A 12,582-nucleotide genomic window follows, 5' to 3' on the forward strand; every position below is an offset into this window, starting at 1 on the left:
AGAGACAAGGTGGCTTGGGATGCCCATCCCACCAAGAACTTGCCACAATTTATTATGATCCACACAGTCAAAGGCTTTAGAATAGTCAATGAAGCAGAAGTAGATGTTTTTCTGAAACTCCCTGCCTTTCTCCATTATCCAGCGGATATTGGCAATCTGGTCTCTCGTTCCTCTGCCTTTTCTAAACCCAGCTTGAACATCTGGCAACTCTCGCTCCATGTCTTGCTGGAGTCTTCCTTGCAGGATCTTGAGCATTACCTTACTGGCATGAGAAATAAGGGCCACTGTACGGAAGTTGGAGCAGTCTTTCGCATTTCCCTTTTTTGGTATGGGGATATAGGTTGATTTTTTCCAGTCTGATGGCCATTCTTGTGTTTTCCATATTTGCTGGCAAATGGCATGCATCACCTTGACACCATCATCTTTTAAGATTTTAAACAGTTCAGCTGGGATCCCATCATCTCCTGCTGCCTTGTTGTTAGCAATGCTTCTTAAGGCCCATTCAACCTCACTCCTCAGGATGTCTGGTTCTAATTCATTCACCACACCGTCAAAGCTATCCTCGATATTGTTATCCTTCCTATACAGATCTTCTGTATAGTCTCGCCACCTTCTCTTGATCTCTTCAGCTTCTGTTAGGTCCCTGCCATCTTTGTTTCTTATCATACCAATTTTTGCCTGAAATTTACCTCCAATGTTTCTAATTTTCTGGAAGAGGTCTCTTGTCCTTCCTATTCTGTTGTCTTCTTCCACTTCCATGCATTGCTTATTTAAAAATAGTTCCTTATCTCTTCTGGCTAACCTCTGGAATTGCGCATTTAACTGGGCATATCTCCCCTTTTCACTGTTTCCTTTTGCTTTCCTCCTTTCTTGGGCTACTTCCAGTGTCTCAGTAGACAACCATTTTGCCTTCTTGGTTTTCTTTTTCTTTGGGACGTACTTTGTTGCCGCCTCCTGAACAATGTCTCGGACTTCTGTCCATAGTTCTTCTGGGACTCTGTTTACTAAATCTAGTCCTTCAAATCTGTTCTTCACTTCCACTGTATAGTCGCTAGGAATGTTAGTGAGATCATATCTAACTGGTCTGTGTATTTTCCCTGATCTCTTTAGTTTTATTCTAAATTGAGCAATGAGAAGTTCGTGATCTGAGCTACAGTCAGCCCCAGGTCTTGTTTTCACCGACTGGATGGATGTCCGCCACCTTTGGCTGCAAAGGATGTAGTCAATCTGATTTCGGTGCTGACCATCTGGTGAGGTCCATGTATAAAGCCGTCTTTTAGGTTGTTGGAAGAGAGTATTCGTTATACACAGCGAGTTTTCCTGGCAGAATTCTATCAGCCTGCGTCCCGCTTCATTTTGTTCTCCCAGACCATGCTTGCCTGTGATCCCAGTTGTCATTTGACTTCCCACCTTGGCATTCCAGTCTCCTGTAATGAAAATAATGTCTCTTTTTGGTGTATTATCCAGTAGGTCCTGCAGATCCTCATAGAACTGATCTACTTCTGCTTCTTCAGCAGCTGTGGTTGGGGCATATATTTGGATCACTGTGATGTTGAAAGGCTTTCCTTGCACTCGAATTGAGATCATTCTGTCATTTTTTGGGTTGTATCCAAGCACCGCTTTAGCGAATTTCTTATTAATTATGAAGGCTACTCCATTTCTTCGATGTTCCTCTTGTCCACAGTAGTAGATCTGGTGGTCATCTGATGTGAAGTGGCCCATTCCAGTCCATTTCAGTTCGCTGACCCCCAGAATGTCTATCTTTAGTCTTGACATCTCACCAATAACAACATCCAATTTGCCCTGGCTCATAGATCTTACATTCCAGGTTCCTATGGTGTGTTGATCTTTAGAGCATCGGATTCGTCGTTCGCCTCCAGTACCGTCGGCCGCTAGCCTTCCTTTCGGCTTTGAGCTAGCTGCGTCATCACATCTGGGGCTAGTTGAACTTATCCTCTGCTCCTCCCCAGTAGCATTTTGGCCATCTTCCGACCTGGGAGTCCCATCTTCCAATGGCATACCGACATATCTCTGGTTGTACTGGTCCATTTAGTTTTCTTGGCAAGGATACTGGAGTGATTTGCCATTGCCTTCCCCAGGGATCACGCTTGGTCTGACCTCTCAGTTGGCGCACGAGTTTTAATTGGGCAAGGGCCGTCCCGGCCACCTGGGCCTCCAGGAGGACTTGCAAACTGTGGACCTGTGTCTTCAGGGGAGCGTGACCCCATCCAGCACAGGCTGGATCCCTATTCCCTTCTCTACCTTCCGTCTAACAAGGAGTATCCCTGTCTTGTCTGGGTTAAGTTTCAATTTGTTTTATCAGTCTAAGACTGATACTCCACTTTGGCAGGAAAAACGAAATGCAAAGATACAAAATGGGGGACGATGCCTGGCTCGAGAGCAGTACGTGTGAAAAAGATCTTGGAGTCCTCGTGGACAACAAGTTAAACATGAGCCAACAATGTGATGTGGCGGCAAAAAAAGCCAATGGGATTTTGGCCTGCATCAAAAGGAGCATAGTGTCTAGATCTAGGGAAGTCATGCTCCCCATGCTCTATTCCGCTTTGGTTAGACCACACCTGGAATATTGTGTCCAATTCTGGGCACCACAATTCAAGAGAGAGATTGACAAGCTGGAATGTGTCCAGAGGAGAGCGACTAAAATTTTCTGCCTAAGTGGAGTGTCTTGCATTTGTCATTGTTGAACTTCATTTTATTAGTTTTGACCCATCTCTCTAATCTGTCACGATTGCAAATGAGGAAGCGACAGCTCTCCTGGTGGCCAGAAGCTGGAAAGTTAATAGCCTCTGAGTGTCTGTCTATGTATGTTGTGTGTCTATGGCATTGAATGTTTTCCATGTCTATGTACATGGTAATCCACCCTGACTCCCCTCCTGCAGGGTGAGGATAAGGGCAGAATACAAAGACTGCAAATAAATAAATAAATAAATAAATAAAGCTTGTGCGGCAGTTGCACCCGTCTCTTGGGACGTCCGACTTGGCCACAGTGGGCCACCCTCTGGGTACAGAGTACTGCCACGTGCTCTACGTGGGGTTGCCTTTGAAGAAGAGTTGGGAGAGGCCTCGTGGGCAACCCACTCCAACTCCATTCTGCCAAGAAGCAAGATAATTCCATTCAAAGCACTCCTGACGGATGGCCATCCAGCCTCTGTTTAAAAGACTCCAAAGAAGGAGCCTTCCTCTAACACACTCTCTCCAGGGCAGAGAGTTCCACTGCTGAACAGCTCTCTCTCTCTCCCAGTCAGGAAGTTCTTCCTCATGTTCAGGTGGAATCTCCTTCTTAGAATCTGTCACGTTGCCAGGGCTCAACCTTGTTTAGGTAGAGATTAATCAAAACTCCCAGTTTTATCAAACAGTTTAATTAAAACAGCACTTACTTGCTGGCTGTTTTAACAGACCAAAATATAAAACACAAAGATAGCACTCAGCTACAGAATAAACAAAAACTGGAATCACTAGGTTCTTGTGGATTTTTTCGGGCTATAGAGCCATGTTCTAGAGGCATTTCTCCTGACGTTTCGCCTGCATCTATGGCAAGCATCCTCAGAGGTTGTGAGGTCCTCACTCCCTCTGAGGATGCTTGCCATAGATGCAGGCGAAACGTCAGGAGAAATGCCTCTAGAACATGGCTCTATAGCCCGAAAAAATCCACAAGAACCTAAACAAAAACTGATAGCAAAAATAACTTCGTAGTCAAAAGGGTCCAGTCCAATGGTCACATGCCGAGAGTTCAATACACAAAGTCCAGGGATCAAGAGTCTATACCAGGGGTCCTCAAACTAAGGCCCGGGGGCCGCATACAGCCCACCAAGGTCGTTTACCTGGCCCTTGCTCGGGGTCAACCTAAGTCTGAAACGACTTCAAAGCACACAACAACAACAATCCTATCTCATCAGCCAAAAGCAGGTCCACACTTCCCATTGAAATACTAATTAGTTTATATTTGTTAAAATTGTTCTTCATTTTAATTATTGTAGTTTTTAAGTGGTTTTTGCACCACAAATAAGATGCGTGCAGTGTGCATAGGCATTCATTCATGCTTTTTCCAGGGGACGCCGGGATGATTTTCCATGTTTTATCATCCTTGTGGGAGGCTTCTCTCATGTCCCCGCATGAGGAGCTGGAGCTAATAGAGGGAGCTCATCCGCCTCTCCCCAGATTCGAACCTGCGACCTGTCAGTCTTCAGTCCTGCCGGCACAGGGGTTGAACCCACTGCGTCACTGGGGGCTCCTCCTGCTGAGATTTATTATTTATTTATTTATTTGGTTTACTTTTACCCCGCCCTTCTCACCCCGAAGGGGACTCATGATGGACTTCCTTGTTGCTTCCCTGTCAGATGAGGCTCCGACCACAGTCATCCATGCCAAGGTCACATCTAGGCTGGACTATTGTGACACCTTGTATGTTGGCCTTCCTATTTCTATGACCTGAAAGCTCCGTATTGTCCAGAATGCTGCAGCCAGGATACGCACAAAAATGAAATGCCATATAACACCAGTGCTGCAGCATCTACACTGGCTCCCAATTGAGGATCGTGGTTTGTCTAAGATGCTGGTCCTGACATTGTATCTTAGAGACCGTCTCTCTTACCATCATCGGAGGTCGCTGTTGGGGTTCAGCCTGAGTTTGAACTTGAACCTGATTCTCTATTTGTTCCTCCTGATGCTAATGAAAGTATATTTACTGATGCTAGTGGAAATGTACCTCTTGATGCCAATGCTCCTGAAATTAGTGAGGAAGAAACTGCTGTAGGTTTGGAAAATGAAAGTACCAATGTTCATGAGAATGTTTCAGAGGGAGACCTTGAACTTTCCCTCCCTTCTGCACCTGTTAACTGTAATGACAACAGAAGGGGCCAAATTTGGGAAGACAGAAGTAAATCACTCAGTTTGCGTTGATCCTCCCGAATTCAAGAATTAAAAACATTGGCTTCAAAACAGAAGGGCGGTTCACGGAACCGATCCTTGAGTTTTAATTGCAATACGCCAGGCTGATTCCCTCAGTTCAGGCATCGTTTCAGAATTGATGAAGACCTTGGCAGTTCTCCCGGTTCCCTGGCCATAGTTTGGGAAGATTTCTAGGATATCAAGTACGGTTAGTGTATTGCTGACAGGTTCCAGTATTTCCCAGTGAGGCTTTTGGTTTTGCTTTGTCCATTTAAATTCATGTTTGCTGATTTTGCTGTGGCTTTTGACTTGCATTTTTCCTTTATTTTGTAACCATTTTTCTTCAATAAAAAAGGATTGTTTTTCACAGCCAAGTGTGGTGGATAGTTATCTGAGGGCCTCGTTCCCTGCTCTGGATTGCAACAGTCACCACGACCATCCCAACGCAATTTGCTCTATATGCCGGGTCCTAGGGAAGTGCCCTTGGGAAGCACCAGGCGCAGGTGGGCCTTCTCCGTTTCTGCCCCTCCTGCCTTATGGGATTCCTTATGGCCTCCCTCTTTGAGATGAGCCATGCGTGACTCAGGGCATTTCATCCTAGCACTTAAGACCTGGCTTTTTACTAGAGCATTTGACCCGTGTTAATTTTAATATTTGTATGTATGTGTTTTATCCTGTATAATTTCTGCACTGTAAATCTCCTGGAGCATCTCGGATGGAGGGTGATTAATAAGTAATTAAAGATTATGATGATGATGTTGCTAGGTAGCTGGAAGCATCTGTGTGAAGGAGAGCTGGGCACCTGGTATGAGCGGCGTCTGAAGAAGGAGCAGGAAGCAGGGGGGGGGGGGAGACGCTGAGCCGGGCTCCCCATGAGCAGAGTGGCACCGTCTCCACTCGGCCCTCCAGGCTTTGGCTTCCCAATTTGTCCAGTCCCACCTCTGGCAGGAAGCTCCAGGAGCTGGAGGAATTGCCTTCGGAGGCTGTCCGGGCTTCAGAGCTGCAGTACAGGGAGTCAGAAAGAGACGGCAGAAAGTCGGTAGGCAGCACAATATTGGCCTGGTTTCCCTCTTTGTGTGGAATACCCCCTCCCCGGCGCCGCTCCCTCGTGAGTAATTTAGTGCAATCTGGTAATGGAACATAGGAATGGAACAATGGACGACGAACCTGGACTACGCTTGGATGATGAGAAGATTGGGTACGGTTGTTTTTGGTAATAATTGTGCATTGTAACTGCTTATTGGTAATTTATGGATAATGTGTTAAGTCAATTGTTCTATGTTGCATGGAACCACTGCTGTTTCTACTGTTTTTACTGTTTGTGAACCGCTGTGAGTCGCCTTCGGGCTTGAGATACAGCCGTATAGAAGCAAAGGAAATACATAAATAATAATAAATACTAATAATCTTTATTTATACCCTGCTTTTCTCCCTAAGAGACCCACAGCAGCTCACAATACAACACAAATCAAAGCACATTTAATTTAAAATACAAAACAAAAATCACACAAAACATAATAACATCCAGAAGTAAAATATAAATAAATGTTACGCATTAAAAACTTGTAAAAGGCAGGAAGGAAGGGAGGGGCTGCTGGGCTATTTAGCTTTGAATGTGTTTTGATAGCATTCCCTTGAATGTTTGAAGCAGGCATGGGCCAGCTTGGGCCCTCCTTGTGTTTTGGACTTCCACTACTGGCTGCTAGGAATTATGGGAGTTGAAGTCCACAACACAAGGAGGGCCCAAGCTGGCCCATGCCTGCTTTTTGTTTTCTTTATTTATTAAACTTCTATGCGGCCACTCCCCTGGGGCTCGGAGCGGCTTACAAGAACAGGCTAAAATCTAACACAATTTAAAAAAAAATTAAAACAATTTAAAAACAACAATATCAAAGATCAAAGGCTTTAAAGTATAGCAGGGATATGTAATTCTGTTGTACTGTCTCATATATTTATAGAGAGTTGAAATTGTATTGCTCTATATCCCAGGATCTGATCCCAGGTTTTCTACTTCAGACTGGATTATATGTGTCTGCACTGGCAGATAATCTGGGATAAACAGAAGACCTGGGATCAGATCCTGGTATATAGAGCCTGTCTTTAAGGGCCCTCAAAGGACCCTTCCAAACACCCATATAACCCGGAATATCAAGGCAGATAATCCACAATATCTGCTTTTAATTGCATTATCAGAGTCTGCACTGCCATATTTATTTATTTATTATATAAGCCAGTTAAGTGTGTATTTATTTAGCTCTGTGGAAGGGGCCAAAGCAGCTTAAGTTTCTGTTTATCCCAGATTATCCGGCAGTGCAGACTCATTTAATCCAGTTTAAAGCAGAAAACCTGGGATCAGATCCTGGGATATAGGGCCTGTCTGGAAGGGCCTACCGTCTCCTTGTGGAGACAAAAAGTGGTGTATAAATAAACATAATAATACATTTATAGATCAAAAATCTGTTCCTGGTTTGAAAGTGTTGTTTCCTGTTTAATTGTGTGGCCCTTACTTTGAAAGTAGTTGTTCTCCTCCAGAAACTTTGTTTGTGTGGCTGCCACAAACTATGATGGAAAGAAGTTACGGGAGTTCGGCCGATAGGCTGACCAGTAAACATATTCATAGGTTCCCTGCTGTTATATTAAGCCTGTTACCTACGCTACAACATGCTTGAAGTCAAAATTTCATTTATTTGTAATTAGAAATAAATGTTTCACAATAAATAATTACATATTGTTTTTGTGATTAATCACTATGCTTTATGTTCCGCTTGTAACAACGAAATACATTCTGCATAGCAGATATTTACATTACAACCCATAACAGTAGCAAAATCACAGTTGTGAAGTATCAATGAAAATAATGTTATGGTTGGGGGGTTATTACAACATGAGGAACTGTATTCAGGGGTCACAGCACCAGGAAGGTTTTTTAAAATTTATTTTTAGGAAGGTTGAGAACCACTGGTGTATATGAAGAGGGGGCACCCGATGATGCGCAGCTAAAGCGCTGTAAAATAGAGTACATCTACACTGCAGAGTTAAAGTAGTTTGACACCAGTTTGTTCTTCATTTTAAATATTGTGTTTGTTTCCGTGTAAACTATAGTGCGGCCCTCCAACGGTCTGAGGGACAGTGAGCTGGCCCCCTGTTCAAAAAGTTTGAGGGGCCCTGGTCTATACCATAGTCAAAAGCCAGTCCAAAGGTTCAAGGCTCCAGGATTCCAAGATTACAGGAGACCGGTCAGGATACCGAAAAATCCAACAGACCTGGGGGGAAAACTAGCAGCATCCACCACCAAAATGCAACAGATACTTTTCTCCCAAAGATCAGTCCCAAGGTTAGATCCTTATATCCAGTAACACCCAGCTGCAACCCATCTCCTGCACACCTCCACCCCTAATTGCTTTCACCCATGAACTCCCACTCACAGATCACCAAAACCCTCTAGAACTAATACATTAACCCTTCCATCACCAACCACCATCAACTGCAGAACATATGACAGAATCATAGAATCAAAGAGTTGGAAGAGAACTCCTGGGCCATCCTCCAGTCCAACCCCATTCTGCCAAGAAGCAGGAAAATTGCATTCAAATCACCCCTGACAGATGGCCATCCAGCCTCTGTTTCAAAGACTCCAAAGAAGGAGACTCCACCACACTCCAGGCAGAGAGTTCCACTGGTGAACGGCTCTCACAGTCAGGAAGTTCTTCCTCTTGTTCAGATGAAATCTCCTCTCTTGTAGTTTGAAGCCATTGTTCCCTTGCGTCCTAGTCTCTCTCCAAGGAAGCAGAAAACAAGCTTGCTCCCTCCTCCTCCCTGTGGCTTCCTCTCACATATTTATACATGGCCCTCATCATGTCTCCTCTCATCGTTCTCTTCTTCAGGCTAAACATGCCCAGCTCCTTAAGCCGCTCCTCATAGGGCTTGTTCTCCAGACCCTTGATCGGCTCCCTCCTCCCTGTGGCTTCCTCTCACATATTGATACATGGCTATCATGTCTCCTCTCAGCCTTCTCTTCTTCAGGCTAAACATGCCCAGCTCCTTAAGCCGCTCCTCATAGGGCTTGTTCTCCAGAGCCTTGATCCTTTGAGTTGCCCTCTTCCTCTGGACACATTCCAGCTTAGAGTCAATCTCTCTCTTGAATTGTGGTGCCCAGAATTGGACACAATATTCCAGGTAAAGTGGTCTAACCAAGACGGAATAGAGCATGGGGAGCAGGACTTCCCTAGATCTAGACACTAGGCTCCTCTTGATGCCTGAGGCCAAAATCCCGTTGGCTTTTTTTGGCGCCACATCCCATTCCTGGCTCATGTTCCCCTTCCTTCCTTCCTCCCCACAAGGAGGACCCCAAGATCATCTTTTCCACACGCCCTGCTCCCGAGCCAGGCCTCATCGCCCCCAATTCTTCCTTTCCTGTGGTTTGAAGCCATGGCTCCATGGTGTGCTAGTCTCCAGGGCAGCGGAAAGGAAGCCCCCTCCCTCCTCCTCCCTAGGCTTTCCCCTCACCTCTTTATCCAGGGCCCATCCTGTCTCTATCTCCACAGAGAGAGAGAAACCCAACAGGCCTCGCCACCCCCGAGGAGGCCGTGAGCCAGAGGTGCGGGCGAAGCGTCAGGAGAGGATGCCGCTTCTGGAAGGAAGAGATGGGCCAGGCAGCCCCCCGGAAGGAAGGAAGGAAGGCTCTTTCTCCCTCCCTCCCTGCATGACATCTAGGCTTGGGCAATCCATGCCTAGATTATTATTATTATTATTATTATTATAACTTTATTTGTACCCCGCTAGCATCTCCCGCAGGATTCGATGCGGCTTCCAATAGGCTGAAGCCCAACACAAAACAACAATACAATACCTAGCAAATAAAAACAGTTAAGCAGAAAAAACAATAACAATAGCAATACGATAACACAATATTTAAAAACTGAGTCGGCCAGAGTAGGCGTACAAGGTTAAAAGTGCTGATGTGTCAGAGGAGTGTGGGATTATAATATAAGTGCGGTGTGCAGTGTGCGGTGATTTTGGTACTAAAGTGCTTCTGGGATTTGGTACTGGGAGATTCCTAGTCTGAAAAGGCACGTTGGAACAGCCAGGTTTTCAAATTCTTTCTGAAGACTGCCAGTGTAGGTAGGGGCTTGTCTGAGATCTTTCGGGAGGGTTCTAAAGTACTTACAAAACTAAAGTTCTGGTGGTGAAAATTTCAGAACTCTAACAAAACTCTCAAAATTTCATAGTAAATGGCAGTTCCTAATTGGTTCTGTCATTAAAATCACCAATAATGAAATAATAATTAAATTTTGAGAGTTTTGTTAGAGTTCTGAAATTTTCACCACCAGAACTTTAGTTTTGTAAGCACTTTAGAACCATTTAGAACCATGGATTGCCCAAGCCTAATGACATCCAATACGGGGGGGGGGGAGAGAGAGAGAACCCCCGTTTCCCGTCTTCCTAACAGACCTCTAACACCCCTTCTGAGGAGGAGGCCTTGAGCCAGAGGTGTGGGGGGAACGCCAGGAGGGAGTGCTGCTGGAAGGGAGAGAGTGGCCAGGCACTCCCCCCCCCCCCGCTGCCCCCGGGAGTGAGGGAGGGATTCCGGCCGGGAAAGCCTTCCTTCCACAACACAAGGGAAAAAGAGGCTTGGGCTTGAAGCCCGCTGGCCACCGGGAAGAGGGAGGGAGCGGGGAGGAGGAGGCGGGAGCAGGGGACCCCTCCCGGAAGGGAGAAGGCAAGGCCCAAGTGTCATGGCGGCCCTGAGGAGAGAGAGAGAAAGAGAGAAGGGAAGGAAGGAGAGAAGGAAGGAAGCCGGCCTCTTCCGCCGCGCTCCCTCCCTCCCTGCCTGGGACTCGGCCACTCCACCCCCCCCCCCCCCCAAAAGGCCACCGTACCTTCTGCATCCGCTCTTCTCCTTCTTCCTCTTCCGGCTTCTCATTGGCCACGCTCTCCGCGTCAGCCTGCGTGCGTGCGCGCTGACGTCACCGCGCCAGCCTGCCAAGGGGGTCTGTGTTCCTCTCTGCGTGCATGCGTGCTGACGTCACCGCGCCGGCCTGCCAAGGCCTTCTGTGTTCCTCTCTGCGTGCGCGCGCGCTGACGTCACCGCGCCGGCCTGCCAAGACGTCTGTGTCCCTCTCTGCGTGCGTGCGCGCTGACGTCACCGCGCCAGCCTGCCAATGCGTCTGTGTTCCTGCATGCGTGCGCGCTGACGTCACCGCGCCAGCCTGCCAAGGCGTCTGTGTTCCTCTCTGCGTGCGTGCGTGCCGACGTCACCGCGCCGGCCTGCCAAGGCGCCTGTGTTCCTCTCTGCGTGCGTGCGTGCGTGCGTGCGTGCTGACGTGGCGGCGCTGCTCGGCATAATGTCGCCTGGGGGCTCTGCTTCCGGCTCTGCCTTGGGCTCCCTCCAGCCACGGTAGGCTGAACCCCGCTCGGGTTCCCTTTCCTGGCCCCAGGGGAGCGAGGGAGGGAGCGCGGCCTCAGGGTGGCCGGAAGGGCGGGCGGGAGTCTTCCGCAGGGCTCCTTCTAGCAGCACTCTCTCCTGACGCCCCGCCCGGATCTTAGGCAGGCAGGCAGGCGGGCGCCGCCCCCGGAAGTGGGGAGGGGGTGTCCCTGGGAAACAAGGCCGGCAAGCGGGGGGGGGCGGACCTCCCTCTCCCTCCCTCCCTGTGAGAGGACGAACGAAATAATTCCGGTCCGCTGGAGGCAGCGGGGGGGGGGGGGGGATGTTGCGCTTGGCCACCTTGATTGGCACCGAATGGCCTCGCAGCTTCAAAGCCTGGCTGGTTGCTGCCTGGGGAGGGGGGAATCCTTGCTCAGGAGGTGTTTGCTCACGCTCGAGGCTCAGGCGCCGGCGGTGTCCGGGAGGGCTTTTGCACAATTGAGACTCGTGCGCCAGCTGCGACCTTACCTCGCGAAGGCTGACCTAGCCGGGGTGGTCCATGCCTTGGTCACCTCCAGGTTGGACTACTGTAATGCGCTCTACGTGGGGCTGCCCTTGAAGACGGCTCGGAAATTCCAACTAGTCCAACGAGCAGCAGCCAGGATGTTAACTGGGGCCCCTTACAGAGAGAGGTCAACCCTCCTGTTCAAGGAGCTCCACTGGATACCGTTCATTTTCCGAGAACAAATTTAAGATGCAGGTACTCACCTACAAAGCCCTAAACAGTTTGGGACCAGCCTACCTGCGTGACCGCATCTCCGTCTACGAACCCATGTGGTCTCTTCGGTCATCTAGAGAGGCCCTGCTCGTGATCCCACCTGCGTCGCAAGCGCGCTTGGTGGGGACGCGGGACAGGGCCTTCTCCGTGGTGGCCCCCGACTTTGGAACGCCCTCCCCAAAGATCTCAGACAGGCCCCTACACTGGCAGTCTTCAGAAAGAAGACCTGGCTGTTCCGATGTGCCTTCTCAGATTAGGAACCTCCAGCACCAAGTCCTAGAAGCACTTTAGTAGAACCAAGATCACTGCACACGGCACTTACTTTATAACCCTACCTACCTCTTGCCACTTCCGCACTTTCAATCCTGTACCCATTACTCTGGCCGGCCCAGTTCTAATAGTGTCTTGTTGTATTGTTACTGTTATTGTTTTCTGCTTAATCTGTTTTTAATTTGCTTTAAGTATTGTATTGTTGTATTGTGTTTTGGGGCTCCGGCCTGTGTAAGCCGCATCGAATCCTTCGGGAGATGCT

At 48.1% G+C, this 12,582-nt stretch overlaps 1 protein-coding gene across 1 annotated transcript in view; it reads right to left on the reverse strand.

The window, feature by feature from the left end:
- LOC132772380 (zinc finger and SCAN domain-containing protein 2-like) overlaps positions 1-10,847 on the reverse strand; it is a 38,974-nt gene extending 28,127 nt beyond the window's left edge. The window contains exon 1 of the mRNA XM_067466357.1: positions 10,788-10,847. The gene's annotated coding sequence lies outside the window, so the exon portion shown is untranslated. The remainder of the gene's footprint in view (positions 1-10,787) is intronic.
- Positions 10,848-12,582: the final 1,735 nt, after the last annotated feature.

The sequence above is a fragment of the Anolis sagrei genome, chromosome 3 (assembly GCF_037176765.1).
Source record: "Anolis sagrei isolate rAnoSag1 chromosome 3, rAnoSag1.mat, whole genome shotgun sequence".
Taxonomy (NCBI): Eukaryota; Metazoa; Chordata; class Lepidosauria; order Squamata; family Dactyloidae; genus Anolis; species Anolis sagrei.